The sequence below is a fragment of the Sardina pilchardus genome, chromosome 16, assembly GCF_963854185.1.
Source record: "Sardina pilchardus chromosome 16, fSarPil1.1, whole genome shotgun sequence".
NCBI classification, from domain to species: Eukaryota; Metazoa; Chordata; class Actinopteri; order Clupeiformes; family Clupeidae; genus Sardina; species Sardina pilchardus.
Window position 1 is genome coordinate 26,712,308 of NC_085009.1, and position 12,160 is coordinate 26,724,467.

At 37.7% G+C, this 12,160-nt stretch overlaps 1 long non-coding RNA gene across 2 annotated transcripts; it reads right to left on the bottom strand.

Annotated features, from left to right (window-relative positions):
- Positions 1–644: 644 nt before the first annotated feature.
- Positions 645–2,678, bottom strand: LOC134060329 (uncharacterized). 2 transcript variants are annotated; one of them, XR_009935164.1, is made up of 6 exons: positions 2,469–2,678; positions 2,228–2,280; positions 1,878–1,990; positions 1,599–1,668; positions 1,442–1,501; positions 645–958 (listed from the first exon to the last, which is right to left on the bottom strand). It is a non-coding gene; the product is annotated as an uncharacterized LOC134060329 (long non-coding RNA). The 2 variants fall into 2 exon arrangements; XR_009935165.1 differs by having other exon boundaries at positions 2,228–2,291.
- Between the last annotated feature and the right edge of the window lie 9,482 nt (positions 2,679–12,160).

Consider the following 12,160-nt stretch of genomic DNA (forward strand, 5'->3'; position numbering starts at 1 on the left):
TCGCTACCCCCTTGGGCAGCATAGCTTAGTAGGCTAGTGATAAAGTTATATGGAAACATTCAGGGAAGGAACGTTAGAACTTTCATTAATCAGAGTATGCTGCGTGTCATGTAAACGGGAATATGAACAGAGTATTCTTTTAATAACTCATGTAAACACCTTATTCTGAATATTGTCAATATTCAGAATAAGGTCCATATTCGGAATATTGAAATGAAGGTGCTGGGAGCAATGAGAAGTGTATGGTCCAGAGTAAAGCAGTGCTCCCCCTCAAACGTCACACACTCAAGGACACCACTGTAAAAAAAAATCTGTTAATTTTACGGTAAAATACTGGCAGCTGTGGTTGCCAAAATTTTACCGTAATAAATACGGTTGAACTTAACCGTTCATTTTACGGTGAAAAACTAGCTGCTCAATTTACGGTAAAATACTGGCAGCTGTGGTAGCCAAAATTTTACCGTAATAAATACGGTTGAACATCACCGCTATTTTTACGGTGAAAAACCAGCGGCTCAATTTTACGGTAAAATACTGGCAGCTGTGGTTGCCAAAATTTTACCGTAATAAATACGGTTGAACATCACCGTAATTTTTACGGTGAAAAAACACAATTAACATTATTTACTATAAAAATCCAACAATTTTATTCTTAGAAATTACAGTTTTCTTTGTCCCATCAGTAAACATAAGGTGTTGATAATTACCAGGAATGTGTCCATTCCTACATAGTGATTAGGGCAAAAGTCCAAAGATTTCAACAGTCTTTTGGCATGGAATAGCCCAGGTGCACAAACCATTGAGATGTCACAAAGGTGTTGCCTTTCTGTGGCTTGCGAAATCAAAAAAGGTGAGTTCTGGACATCAAAAATCCATCCAGGCTAGAAGGAGCTCAGGAGCTACATCAACCCTTTCTGACACCACTGCATGGATCAGGAACACCAGCATAGGGAGAGAGCTGAGAGAACAAAGGCACCATTAAGTCACATCATCTACAATGAGCGAATAAAAGCAATTCATTAATTTATCATGAAGCTCAGTGTAGACCTGCAAACTCAGAAGGTTGAAAATAGCCCTGTTGATAAGGGCCCCAACCAGGAGGGGGAGGGGGGTTATGAAAACAATTGTTCCAAATTAAATTTAGAAATAAAGACATAACCACCAACATATAGCACATCTGGTGTGACATATATCTATAGGACTTCTGTTGTAACAAAGTGTTCAAAAAAGGGCAGAAAAAGAAATGTGGCGGTTTCTAATTCAATAGGGAATGGAACTATACCCTCATTCCAGCGTAATAAGTCGCATTCAGCATGGCCAAAGCATGCAAAAAAAAAAGGTTTCAGTGGGTGGGGGTAACAAAAAAGGTTGAGGAAAAGGGAGAGGCTGAACATTTAAAATACATACTACATATCCAGTCAACGCAACAGCAAAATCTTACCATTTCTATATGATGTCTCTGCAAACTTGAAGGTTGATCAACTGAGGAAATGGGGTTGAACTGCAGCATAAGGATGAGACAATGTTAACACGCACCAAAAATCCCTTTAACAGTATTATTGCCTGTAAAATGTAAAATGCATTCTGTTGACTCTTACCGGCATGATGGACCAACAAGCCTACTGTGTGTCCTACTGCACCTCCTTCAGATGTGAGCAGGTCGTTTTGCTGAAAGAGGGGATTAATAGGGGACATTAGGGCTGATAGAGAATGGGAATGTGACGTGGCGGACGTGTTCGAGGTTGCGCCGCGGTGGCGTCTGGGATACATAGTGAGGCCACTTGTACGCTGCTGCCAATGCTGTATCATTGTAAACATTGTAAAACATTGCTAACTCGCTGTTTCTAACACTGTTTTTCACACATCATGGGACGAACCTGTTGTGTTGTTGGATGTAACGTCCGTGCCCACGATCGTCAGGTCACCTAATGGAGGAAAATGCCCTTTTTGTCCCAGAATGCACTGCGCCGCTGACTTCCGTTCCCATTCTCTAAAGAGGGAGACAGTAGGTAATAGAGGTAAAATGTAAACAATATGACCGAGCAAGTTGATATCACTAGAGAGGAAGGAACAAAAAGAGCACAGAATGTATTCGGAAAACTGCTGCCCTGAGTAAAAAAGCAATGCAAATGATATCAGTTGGTATTCTGTCTTTAATAGAGTGGAATGAAAATTTCTATGCGTCTCCACCCCTTTGACTGTGGTGCTACATGTACTTGATACTTACCTCAGACATGGCACCAATCAATCAATTTGTCATGGAATGTTTCTTTAAGCTTCCTGCAAGAAAACTTTTATAGATCATTTTAAAATGTTTAAGATGTTATAATACCTATAGCCTACACCTCTACATTACTGGTTGCTGTCGAAAATGCATTGTTTCACCTCTTAGAATTATTGATAATTTGACTGGAAAATAGAAAATATCAAATTTTAATTGTAGATATTCATATAATTTAGGACCTTACCTTGCTCCAGAAATCCTGATTAAGGTTACCTTATGCTGACAGACTTTGACAAGATTTGGGAAAGATTCTTGAAAGATAGTAGTCTTTTGAGTAAAGCTTGAATGGGGCATTAGTTAAAAGACTTTTAAGAATCTTTCCCAAATCTTGTCAAAGTCTGTCAGTGTAAGGTAGGCGTTAGAAGAGTACAGCTTCATCCAATACACAACTTCCTTCCTTGATAACCTTATGGGGGAAAAAATAAGGACGTTAACACATTAAAAACAACAACAACAATGAAACATTCGTGCAAATGGCAAGCTAAAACCTGACACGCGGTTGTTATATTCACCCGTATTGTCAAAACGAACGTCAACGTTTGAAGTTCAAATGAACGTAGTGAGGGTGGGGGCGAATGCTAACTTCCAACAGAAAAGTTCGTTGGCTTTTAAACACACGAGACACGAGATTGACGGTTCTAACCATTAGCAGCTAACGTTATGCTAGCGTGCTAGCAGAAACTTCACAGTCGGCTAGCTTCGTCAACCCATTCTCTCACAGAAAAGTAAAACATGACCAACGCTTATATTCACTAATTCAATCATGACGGGCGAATCCCAACATTTAACAGAAAAGGAGTTTGGTCAGCTTTGACATGGCGTGCTAAACGTTGCTAGCTAGTTCGCTAACGTTACCAGCTACATCTGCTAGTTCTGACGTTAGTAACGTTAATGCTGGAATCCCCCGACACCTCGTTAACCCTCAGCACAAACGTTAAGTTTAAACATGGACGACAGGAATGTTTTTTTAAAGTTACAAACGCTGGGCAACTCTTCAGACAAACTGCATCTTACATTGTCTCTTACCTTTCGACAAAGTCCGACCGCCGTTCACAGGCAGCCATTGATTGTTCTACGACTTCATTCCAGAGAGACGTAGGACGACGTAATGACGTCAAATGCGAACTCGAAAGGCGCAAGTTGATGCCGTCTCTGGATACTAACTATTTTTTACAGTCACTAACCCTAATATGATACCCATGTAGTGCCAGATAATGTCTAATGACGGTAGTGCCCATATAAACTCTGGACTAACAGAATGATGGACACTGACAAGTGCCAACTAAAATAATAATTTAAATACAATTTAAATATTAAAAAATAATAACCCTCAATAGACTCCACAGGGACACAGAAAAATATACTCTATAACCTTGCACATGTGTATTTTATCTGGGTTAACCATGTACAGTAGGCCCCAACATCAAAACCCACCCTTTAAAAAAAAAAAAAAAAATATATATATATATATATATATATGTGGCCCTAATACGGCATCATAGTATTTTCTACAGCAAAATACCGTAATATATATAGTTTTGCAAGGTATATTCATAATTTACGGTGTTTCCATGTATATTCAAAATTAACGGTGTTTCCATGTTGTAAAAATTTTTTTCAACCTTTTCTGAGTTTACGGTTCTTGACTGTTGCAATTTTACAGTTTTACACCGTGAAATCTACGGATATTTTTTATGCAATTTTTACATAATTAAAGCTACATTGTGTAGTTTTTTTGTCCGATTCTTAGCATAAACACATTTTCTCTTAAAAATTGTGTGCTCATTCATATGTGTTACTTCCACCAACAAATTAAAAGGTATTCTCGTAAGCGTAGAATCTGCCATTCAGAAAACCTACGAGCGACTTGTATGGCGAAAGCCATGTTTCAGCCTCCATCTTCAGAATGCATCAGCCTAGGAAGGACATACATACCTGAAATTCTAGCTCTGCCTTCGCGTTTGTCGGTCAGTTACCGAACAACAGCTGTTGTCTGAGTCTGTTGCAATATTGGTGGTGAAATGGTATATATTATATACCATTTTACCACTAGAAGAAAGAATTTCCCCCAAGAATTAATCCAAGAAATCTACAATGTAGCTTTTAACATGGGCTACCTATGAATAAAATGAATAACCTGTTGGGTACCTTTTATGTTGTTATTCAGTCTCTGATTTTCTAGATCCAGGTTAGTCAGATCCTCCAGCTGCTGATCCAGTGGGGCACGATCTATGAATTAAGTTCATACACACATTTTGCAGATACAGTATGCTTTGTAATGGAAGAATGTCTTGTGTCTACAGATATATAATCTCCAAAGATATCACTGAATATACCAGGATTGTTCATAAAAAATGTTTACAACTGTTTCCACACATTTTCAACACCACAAACTGTGTCTATTTCAAAATATCTATCAGGAAGTAACTTTGTTTCCTATTTCAAACACAACCAATGAAAATGCCACACTTATATGCTGTACAAAACTGAATTCACAACAGCAACTGATTCATTCAACTGAGTTCTTTTTGCATATTACTGTTCTTTCACTCTTATATGGCGATATTTTAAAAAAAAAATCCCCCAAAAAAAAGAGCTTTAGATTTAGAGTAACAGTGTGTAAATGAGACATAAGACATACGTTTATAATACTTTGGAAAATGTGTTTATGATGTGAAACAAATGCTTGCTTTTGAGATATGTTTACAATATTTTGAACGCTGTGTTTGATTTTGCAAGATAGGGGGCACCTTTTGCATTTTGTTTGAGCAATTATTGAATTTGTGTAGAGCTTTGAAAAAAACAGATAGAGCTTTGAAAATGTGTGTAAGCAATTGAAAAACAAATACATGAATACATTTACATCTTTTCATAACATATTCAAAATAATGCTATAGTATTACTTTATTTCTGACACCCACATGTTAAAACTCAGCAGATTTACAGTACATTAGTCATTTTGAAGATTTGGTTTCAAAAAAGGTGTGGTGTCTTAACACATCAATAATAATAGTACAGTGTTTTAATCCTTTGAGTCTGTTCTACTGTTTGTTCTAAGTCTTGGCCACCAGCATCTAAGTTTCAGCATTTATCCAATAACCGTATATTTACCTGTTAGTCTTTTAGCTGTGGTCTTTATTTGCTTCTGTAATTCTGCCAGGGCACCTTTATAGAAGGACAGAGCACAGCTGAAAACACATCACATAGGACTGTCACACTCCCCCAATTTCAGACCAAACAGTGACAGAAAAGTATGGAGGGAGATAGCTGTCAATATATTTGTGTCCATAGATTTGATACACGTGCGTATATCTGTAGTTGTGCATAAAATAAATATTTGTGAATTCTCGAATGAGTCCAGTCGTGCATAAAATATAGTGTGTATTTTATCCATCAGAGTATGGATGGATAAAACTCATACCAAAGAAAGCCTTACTGAAAGTTTTGATTTCGTACTTGTCATTTTTTAATTCATATTTTTTTTCCATCCGTATTCGGATGGATAAAATACACACAATCTATCTATCTATTAAAGCAAGGAACGTCTGTCTGTGTGTCACTCTGTCTGTCTGTCTGTCCCACGCATAACTCTCGAACTGCTCATCCGACTGACCTAAAATTTGACACGGGTATTGCTAATGCCATGCGTGAGTGCAGTGCGAAGTTTGGTCGTTGTTGGACAACAAATGACAAAGATATCGTTAAATTAAGCGAAATACAACTCTACCGCAATCCCACAATTCTACCGCTCTCGCACTAGCCACTCCCCCTCACTCTCACTTACTCCAGCATAGAAACAAAAAAGCCCATTTCGCTGACACTCACGTTGCCAATCATGGAAATTACTATGTCTCACGTAAAACAACGGACCGTTTCAAGATTGTTCATGTTGGATAAACATGCTGAGTCTGACACACATGCACCCGGCTGTTACAGTCACATGCACCAGGCTGTTACAGTCACGTAACGTTGCATAGCTTAGGCTAATCAACAACCGCTGTTGCCTAGCGCTTCTGTTGCCTGATCAGGCCGACACACACGTCGGTACCATTCTGTTAAAATTTGCATTTAAAACAGCGGCTCTTCACTCTATCTGGACATCGGCTACAGGCTTAACATTCATTCAAACATCACTCCGAGTTCATAGCACTGGCATATGGCCATGGTCATGCGGTTAACTTTAGACTATAATTACCAACAACAGCAAAAACACACGGGTATGTAACATGTGTCTAATATTGCCATTAGCTGCAACTCAAACGCCTTTCCCCCTCACTTTTTTACTTTGCAAAGACAGTAAAAAGCTCTAACTGCACGGGCCTGATTCTACATCATCACCAATCTAACATGATCTACCTGCATCAACATCATTGGGTAACATGTTTCTTCGAAATCATTGTTTGCACGGGTACTGCCCTAGTATATTTTATGCATGACTGGACTCATTCGAGAATTCACAAATATTTATTTTATGCACAATTACAGACAAATATGCACGTGTATCAAATCTATGGACACAAATATATTGACAGCTATCTTCCTCCATAGAAAATATGTTATAGTAAGCTATGTACAAATATAACGCTACTAATAATGACTAATATGTTGGTATTTAATAGTGCCTTTAAAGAAACCTAACAATGCTTTACTGTAACAAAAATACATAAAAAAAAAAAAAAAGAAAATTGAATACATTTAAAGAGAATCTCCAATTTGGGCCTTCCCATAGCAAAGATAGCAACATTTGAAAAGATACAGATGAGGTAAGAATAGATTAGAAATAACCCTCCTTTTGTCTCAGCCCAAGACCAAATTAAGTTAAATTTAATATCTCTGTTGATCCATTTCATATCATTTATGATCTCGTGACATTAAGATCACAAAATACTAATGTTTTCAATTTCAATCCATTCTTATTTCTCCTAATGGGCCTTTAGGAGAAACAGGTGAAATCTCATTTCATATTTTCCTTTCCTGTGGATAGCGTCTTACTGTTTTTCTCCCTCGTCAGTTCAGCCTCCTCCCTCGTCAGTTCATCCTTCTCCCTCGTCAGTTTTTTATTCTCTTTCACTGTAGTAACAGAGGACACAACTTCTGTCATTCTGTGCACTAATGTTAACAATGCAGAAAACAGATGTACAAACCTATGTTATGACTAGTATTACTGCTAATAACACACAGTATGTCAAAATGGTCATCATTTCAAATACCACAAATGAACTTTATGTATACTGTGCAGTTTCATTTGTGCTAAGTCTGCTAACTTGGCTGTCTGCTTGTTGTGTAGCCTACTGTGCGCTGTAATACAGTTAATAAGTGTGAAACTTCAGTTTAGGGAACACATGGAGGTTAAGAAGTGCCAAATTAATTGTGAATTAAATATGAACAAAGACCCAACTTTTATTTAGAATAGGGAACATATTCTGCATTGAATAGACCATCTTTGAAGTATTATTATGGGTGAATAACTGTTGGTGTGGTACTACCAACTACAGTATGACTAGAATAAGGTCTTGCAGAATAAGTATTTATTAGTGATTTATAATGGCTAACAAATGGCTAGTATGCTACTATATACATGTTAGTAAGCTGCTAATTAATGGTGAATATGTGTGTCTCTTGATATAAAGTGCTATCGACTTATGAAAACAATTATTAGCTTTTACAGTATATAGTGCAGTATGTATAGACCACATCATACACTTATATTTAGTAAACTGCAGAACAAAAGAACTGCATTCCACATAGCACATACCTTTTCTGTAAACGATAACTGCAGTGATGATCAGGATTAGGAGCACCAAGACCAAGGTGATGATTATTATAATCACACCTATTCACATAACAGGATGATTCCAAAATGGAAAACATACCCTTAATTAATACATTTTATAGTTTTAAAGTAAAATAAAAAGGTTTTGAGTAAAATATTATACATTTATACTGCACTTTAGTCACACAAATACAAAATCAAGATCGAGAGGGCTACATACAGAATGCAGTCGGTTTGTACATGTACACTTATATTTGAAAATCTGCAATTATGCTTATTAAAGGGGAAACCCTTTTTTTTTTTTTTTTTACAGAAAGGCTTTTTAAGCTACAGTGTTACCCAAGCCCAAAGTAGGAGCCCATGCAGAGTTTTTTTTTGCAATTCCACAACCGGATTGCTGAGGAACCACAGTCACAACAGAAAGAATGTGTTGAAACCCACACATTCAGTTTTTCGAAGGTTAGTTTGGAAATGTAATTGGTTACTGTTTTAAGTTGTGAGTTGTGTGTTTGATGCAATCATATCAGAAATATTGTGAAACGTCATTGTTAAACACTACCCTTAAATTATGCATATGAATTTCTTCGAATTTCATTGAATTTAAACCCTACTTCCTTGAAATTCAAATTGTAATTCTACATCCTATTGTTTGATGTTAATTAAAATTCAATTCAAATCTAAAAAAAAAAAAAATGTCAGTCATCTTCAAAAAGATTAATCTGTTAATGTGGTAACCTTTGGGTTTAGTGCAAAGAAATAGGACCACACTGCCCTCTTTCCTCTTCTGATTAGGCAGCCCCACAGAACAGGATACCGACTCGGATTCTGAGGGAGAAAGCAGCAGCCAGGAACTCACGCTCACCTGGCCATCTGACACAGACAAGAAGAGGAGAGTATCAACTAGATGTATTGTATGTTTCTGTTCATGGTATTAAGCAGATGCTTTTGTCCAAAGCAACTTATAATGAAGTCTGATTTTCTGTCATGTGTCAAAGAGACATGGATCACAAGACGTTCTGCTGCACTCTGAATGATCGGTAATGGTCTCACTAGGTTTGCAGGTAGGCCAGCTGACAATGCACTGCAAAAGTTCAGTTTGGACAGAACCATGATATTTTATATGATCCATTTCATACAGCTTCTATTATAAATCACGGGGCAGTAAAGTGTGTATATGTTACTACCTGTGGCGTACACTGTGTTTGTAGCATTGATTTCCTCTCCTTCTCCACCAGTCCAGGTGAGTGCAGGCTGTGGAAACCATCCATCTGATGTGCAGGTAACATTCACCAGACAATCATCTACTTTGGATGCAGCCAGGAGTGGACAAGTGCCAATGACTGGGGAAAAAAACGTTTTTAAAATTAAATTCAAATTTGAAGTTGAATTAGTTTTGTGTTCTTTGTATATTGTCCAGTTCTTTACCTTCCACATGTAAAGATACACCGGCTTCTTCATACCATATTGTACTCTGCACATAACACAGATACGTTCCGCTGTCTGTCGGTTTGATGTTCTCCAGCTTCATGGACACGTTTCCCTGCTTCAGGCTTCCTACCAGAGACACCCTGCCCCTGTACCCTGTACCAGCTGGGTCCTGCTGGACATTATTGTTCTCATAGAGCAGAACTGGGGTTTTAAACCGGTCGGGTCGGTACCAGCGCATCTTTAGTGGCACCACACTGAATGCAGGAGAGACTGCACAGGGCAGGATGACAGAGGATCCCAAACTAGCTGAGACCGGACCAGGAACAATCACAGAAAACTTGTCAGGACCTGAAAATAGATATAGATAGATAGATACTTTATTGATCGCCAAGGGGAAATTTAAGAAAGAAAGTAGTAAACAGGGACAGAAACCCTCATTAACAGTAAGCTAAACATTAACAGTGATGATTAGCAAAGTGATGATGTAAAGTCAGTCAATGAGTAACGTGTCTGTGAATTGTGCGGCATGTACTCTAGGATCATTGAGCTGACTAATGTAGCACCCTTCTCATTTTCATAAATGTCCTGTATTATTGTGACCGGCACAGCCAGGTGTCATCATATGCTCGCCATATATGTCGTTATGAATTACTGACTTTAAAAGTTGAGTGAAAACGTATTTCTTCAAGAAAGCTTATGGATGGACTGACTGACTTATTTTTATTTCTATTTTTATTTTTGTGATATGATTTAAATTTTAACAACCTTGTGAAGTGACTTTAGGTGTCATAAAAGGCGCTTTAAATAAAACGTATTATTATTATTATGATTGTATAAGTTTGTCTAAAGGACTGTTTTGCTTTTCTCTCTAACAATATTCTTTGTTTCAGGGAGATTATTGTCTGGAACACCATAATTCACTAACATTTCCATCAGACCCCAAATAGGTCAGGCCTATCAGTGACGAGAGGGGATGATGCTACAGTTTCAAAATTAACCAGAAACTGGCTGTGGGTTTGAAACTGGCTGTGTTGGAGTTTTCCACCTCCAGGGCTGATAGACAGGAAAAATCTGTGCCTGAAATGATCAAATACATTCAAAGACAACATAGAGAATAGCCTTTCTTGACATCGTTCCTTGGCGAGCTCAAGCCTGAATTCAGGCACCACGCCTGAACTCTATCAGGCCTGCACCTCTGTTTAGATATAAATAAATACGGCAATGCTTCTTTACGAAGTCGACAAGTTTTCGTTGTTTTGTCTTCATGTTTCAATAATCAGTCATGAATGCTTCATGTGCAGTTCATGACAGCTGTTATGAATGTGTTATGAATGAACCCGTCAAGTAAAGTGTTACCGAATAAACGTATACCTGGATCAGCATTTCATAACACTTACCTGTGTTAGCAACCCCCATAATAGCAAACACAATCAGGAATGCCCAGGTCACCTGCATAGCTTCATAAGAGAATGATACAGTTAGTTCATACACAGTTCATACAGTATCAAAAGCCTGATGTACAACCATTGTTAAAAAACTGTGCAAAATGTTTACAAGTTTTCCACAATTACTGGCACCCCTGGTAGAGTTAACGTACAGTAGCAGAAGTTGCAGTGTATATAGCTGCCGTATAAAGAGCTACAGTATAAACACCAACATTATAGAGCGTGTTAAGTGTTAACAGCTGCAGTATAAAAATACATTATAGAGATACAATATACAGAGATATAATGCTACAGTAGCCTATAAGGTTACACGCTCAAAATGAATGTTGAAAACAACACATCTCTGTGTCCAGAAAGGGACAACACAGTTTGTATCGTTTTTCAACACATTGCTTTTGTTATTTGTTACAAAATAAATAGCCTAACACAATTTGTGTTGTTTTCTTTTTTGTCCCAGATAGGGACAAGAGTTTGTGTTGTTTTCAACACATTCGTTACTGTACACACTAAAATAATATAATAGCCTCACATCATCACATACCCTTTGCCATACCTAGAGATTGGCATGGGGTACTTTTCGTAAGATCATATTTCAATGCAAATCAACCCAGCCATCAGGCTAACTGAAATAAAACCATGCTAGTCTCTAGGTATGGTGAAGGGTATGTGATGGGTATGAGACTTATGAGCACAACTGTATATATGAAAGTGTACAGACTTACTGTCCCAAGTTATTTTTATACTTCCATAAAGCCCTCTCTCTCTCTCCTGAAGTATAATTTCCTGGCTACAATCATTTTATTTAGGTTAAAGATTATCTGTTATCATCCAACCAATATCCATACTTACATATTCAGGGAAGAAGCTAAAATGATATTCCCCCCAGTTATCCACTGAGAATAATTTGAATTATCTGACCGTTATACATACAGTACTTATGCTATAGGCTCTTCTACGTCTTAATACTTATCTCAGCATATATTGTTTTAGATGGAAGTCACTCTGAAACCTGTTACACATTTATTCTTCATTTAGTTCACACATTGTCCTAGCCTGGGTGTTCCCATGCTGCCTTGCGCACAATTTGACTCACGCTGCCAAGGCAGTCTGGAAACTACCGCCCTAATTTTTGCCTCAGAAAGGGGGACCAATCACATAACAGGGGGGGAATCAAGACGATGAGCTATGCACAGACGCATTTGTGGTGCCCAATAAACAGATCTGGGCTTT